Below are 4,983 nucleotides of genomic sequence, written 5' to 3' on the forward strand. Positions count from 1 at the left end.
CTCCACCTGAACACTGCCAGGGATGGGGACTCCACCGCGTCCCCGGCAGCTTCGGACGTGCGGCTCCATGGAAATCCCGGTGCTCGTTTTGCCGCTCTGTCCATTGGTGGGACAGGCCTGGGTGCCCAGAGAGCCACGAGGGCGCCCTGGCCCTGCGTGTGCCCTGGCACGTCACCTTCGCTGCCCCAGCGCTCCGGGACCCAGATCCCGCCTGCCCGGCTGGACAAGCGCCTGCTGTGGGTCCAGCTGCCCCACGGGCAGCGGCTGGGCCCTGCACACAGGCTCCCAGCTCACCAGTTTGCCATGAATCGAACAACAGCACCTTTCTACCCTGGAGCAGAGCATCCCCACCAGCTGGCACCACAGCCCGGCAGGCATCACCCCTCTCACTCCCATACCAATCACGGACTTTTTGAGATGATTTGGGAATGTTTCATACCTAACTATAATTTATTGCCCAGCTCCACAAAAGCCACGTTCACTTGCCTTTAACTCAAGTCATAGCATTTGCATCAGGAGAGTCTGAGCCCTCTGTGTTGGGAAGGAACTCGGGGAAATCACATTCGCATGCCTAGAGCATGTACACAGCTGCTTGAAGGCCTGGAAAAACTTTAGTGTTGGAATAAATTTCCAAACAAAATATTCATTATCTCATTTTCAATCCCTTCTCTTGCAAGACTAAAAAATTTCTAAAACGTGAACTGCAGAATTCCGTTTCACATCTTGCGTTAATATTAACCGAACCTCAAGAGATCTCAGTTATTAAAGGCAGATTTAGCATGAGTTTCCTCTAGAAGGACAGGTCAATTTTTAACTAGTTCTTTAACTTCTCAGTCCTTTTGCTCAGATTTACACACAGAAGTATTCAATAGACAGGGATCAATATTTCACTAACTCATATTTTGTTAAATCTAAGCAATAAACAGGTATTTCAATTTATTTGATTTGACTTTTGCATTTGGACTTTTAAAAAGATTGAATAAGGTTTTATCTCTCTATATCCTTCTACATTAATCCACTGCCTTTCTTATACTATTTTGCTTTCCCTCATTGGAAACATCAGGTCTATGAGCATGCTCAAGTCTGACAAATGCCATGTTCAGTCTCATGAAGAAGTCCCCTCATCATTCCCAATACAACTGTGCACAAAAAGTAAAATTAACCATATGTCTTTTTTTGTTTAGCTTTCTTAATATTAAACTTCTGAATGTTGTTGTGAAATCCTGACTTCACTTAGGTCATCAAAAATAGGTCCAGTTGACTTCAGAGGCCCCAGGATTTCACTCTGGCTTTTTTATTTGGTCTCTGAGATGCCCAGTCATGGTTGGGCACTGTTTTGTTATCTTAAAAGAGTTTTCTTAAAAGAGGTGTTATCTCAAAAGAACTTGTTCAATAGACTTCATGTTTAAAAATCTATTATTTCCTTTTAAAAATAAATATATAAATTTAATCAAAGGAGTTTTCCAGATTAAGAAGTTAACTTCCACAAATTGGAGTGGCCTGTGATGAAAAAGAAGGCAAAACACTTGAATGTGAAGCTTCTTCCTTTGGGCAACCACTTGTGATCTTTCCTCAAGCTGCGTGGAGGGGTGGGGTATGAAATCCTGTGTGAGAGTCTCCTTGAACAGTGTTTAAAATATTTTGAACATTTTTATAAATATCATTATGAGGAAAAGTTGATGATTTTTCATCAGGAGACCAACCTTGTGGTCCTTAATGAAAGCACACAAAACAGAATCGGAAAAAAAAAAAAGGAAGTACCAGAAAATACAGCCTTTGTCCCTAACTGTTATGGAAGACTGGGCTGTACTGAAAGAAAAGCCAGGCAGCATGGTTTCAGCAGCCACTTCATGACCTGGCAAAACTGAAAAATGTGCTTCTCCTTTGCTCTTTTAATCCAGGCTCTCACTCAGTGTTGAAAAGGGTGGAGTTTCTTGGCTGAGTAAACGAGACTCTCAGCAGACTCAAAGCTAAAATGAGAAAGGTAAGAAAGAGCAGTAAGGAGAAGACCTGCAGTCTCATACTGAGTAGCTACATGATGACTTTTAGCTTTTTTTAGGGTTTTTGGCCAAGCTGAGCTTTGGTGACCCCAGGCTGCTGGCTCTTTGGGTGTTGTGGTGCTCTCAGATACCTGCACCCTGCTTTCAGGTGCTGGATTTGCTCCCAGCAGCTCTCAGGGTTTGTCTTTGAAATGCCTAGAGCTACTCCTTACATAGCTCACTCACCTGCACTGCAAAGCACGTCTTATATGAGGGGCTTTATCACTCTTTGTTTTGTAAACTAATCTTGCTGCAGCAGCATGTTCTGAAAAGTGTGAGAACGTGAGCTGGAAAGTGCCTTCTGCTCTAAGTAAGAAGCAACGAGAAGCTTGAGGACAGCAAGGGACACTGCAGCAGAGACCACAAGTCAACTTCTGGTGCCACCACTGGCCGTGTCTCAGCTTCACTGTGGCACTCAGAGTGCTGAAGCAAAGTGCTGGGGGCCACTGCCACCAAGTTAAGGTTCATCCTTCCCTACCACGTGAGGCAGGCATCACAGGTTGTTAAGAAACACCGTTAAGAGAATGCGTCTTGTGTGATGTGATACAAAGCTTTTATATAAATTCTGGATGACTACATTACATGAGCTCTGCAAGTCATCACAAGGTCCAAGATTGTTTGAATGAAATCTATGTAGTTCATCTTCCTGTACACAGGTATAAATCACATTTGCTACTGAAAAGCTGTTCTAGAGCACTTTGGAGAAGGTTGCGTTTTTAGGCTTTTTTGGAGAGCTGTTTGTGTCTTGGGACACATCTTATCATTGCCATTACACCTTTCTTTGGCCCTTTGTCCAAAGGAAAAGTGTGAGGGAGAAAAGCCAATTAATTTCTGAAAAATCTACTTATTATTAAAAAAAAAAAAGGTCACAGCTAGATGAATCAACTGTAAGTCAGTTCAAGAAATGCCAGAAGTCACAGAGGAAGCAGCTTTAGTGCACGCAAATGCTTGCTAAATTAATTTATACTCTGCCATTGCAATTTATTATATGGATTTTATGTCCCTAGGGATGACATAGCAAAAATAGAAGACAGCCAGAGCTGATGACAAAGATTGTTAGACTTGGAAAAATATTCTTATACAGATGATTAATGCTAATCTTTAAAGCAGAAATGAATAAGAGGAAATGGAATACATGTATACAGAAAAAAAAAACACTGAAAAGGTAGACTAATAGAATTGCCTCTTTCTGCCATACGTAAACAAGGAGACATTCATTAAATTGAAAGGCAATAGATTTATAACTGATAAAAGCAAATAAATATTTTTCAACTGTGTAATTGCACACTCTGTGAACTGATTTCCAAAGAGTGTCATTGAGGCAGGATTCAAGAAATAGGACATTTATGACAATAACAAGAACATTAAGTAACACAAAATAACACAAGTAGAAACTAAAAAAAAAGGCTACAACAACAATAAAAACGCTAGTAACTATTAACCTCAGAGTTAAAGAAATATTTTGGTGCCTAGATTGTGAAATTAGAAAGTTTTTTCATGTGAGTTTTCTCATATACCATTATTTTCTAGTGCAGGATTTCTTGCTGTGACGCCTATCAATTGGTAGGAATTGCTGATAGAAATGGGACATTGGACTGATGTAACATACCACTGACCCACCCTCAAATGACACTTCTTATGTTCTGATTTTTTTTCACAGATTTTCTTTATCAAAATTTCTTGTTAGGAATGAAAGAATTAAAATAGAGTGACCTGAAGTAGTGCTGTTTATTGTCATGCTTCATTGGAGAGAAAGTGCACTCAATATATTGAAAATGCTAAAATTTCATTGTCTGAAGGAAACAAATATTAACTTTGAGTGGGTGCAATTCATCATTTTTTATTCAAGATATAGTGTATTTTTTATTGGTCAGAAAAAGATTTGCAAAATATCTAGCATGCTTGCAATTTGAATGATTTAGCATAAATCACAGTATCAAAAGCCAATGAGAATGAACAATTTCAAGACTAACTCTTGAGATATCGAAGCCACAGGATGCAATGCTCAAGAGAGAAGTTACCTAGATTCACACAAGAATAGCAAGCATCGCCATCAAACGTATATCATCTCGACCACTCAGAGAACAAGTTTACAACACAAGCATGACTTCTTGTATCATGAGCAAAAAGCACAACTCAAAGAAATCTGCCCAGAGCTTTATTTAAGTCACAGGGAAACTCCTTTGGTTGCCAGTTCAGACCTACTTTGCCTGGTGAACTGCTGATCTCAACCTGTCTTTCCACTGACGTATCAGCACTCAGAACAGGCAAAGCACTTTTTTCTTTGCAGATATAGCTTTTTTTTTGGTGCAATCCCACCATCATCTGACTGGAACAAGGCTTAGCGTAGAAATAAAGGAGTCTGATGAGATGCAGCAGGGGCAGCAATGCTGGGGATGAACATCTCTGCACTATGGGTCTATGCCAGGCTATGGCAGAGATGGCCTCAGTTTTCACTGGGGAGCACGTTTTTCCTCAGAATTTTGCTCAAAACCTACAGCACAGGGGTTCTGAAGAGAGTAAACTGTGCCTACAACCTCAGCTCTCTGCTCAGACCGTGTAAGGCCAGTTCTCACAAACAAATCTGAAAACACCGACTTAACAAAGAAGTGATTGGCAAGGAGTAATACTCAAGGAACATAATGGCCCCACACAACTTCTGTCCATTGATGTCAGCAGTGGAAAGAAAGCAAAGGATATTACCTGTCTAGAAGGGCTGTCTCAAGGCACCAGTTTGACTCTCCTGGGGCCAATTAGTCTGCAAGTGTTTCTTGGTGATGCAGTGAGCACATGAGCCCTCACTAGAGCGTGCAGGCAGCTGCTAAACAGTTTTAATTAAGTCCTGTTTAAGTCATGTTCACTGTCAGAGCCCTTTGCTAGCCCAGCTGTATGCAACCTTTCAAGCCCTCTGAGGAAAATAACGTGTTTGTAAGAAAAGAAGTTG

Source organism: Nothoprocta perdicaria, unplaced genomic scaffold (genome assembly GCF_003342845.1).
Source record: "Nothoprocta perdicaria isolate Ctin4 unplaced genomic scaffold, notPer1 scaffold_136, whole genome shotgun sequence".
NCBI classification, from domain to species: Eukaryota; Metazoa; Chordata; class Aves; order Tinamiformes; family Tinamidae; genus Nothoprocta; species Nothoprocta perdicaria.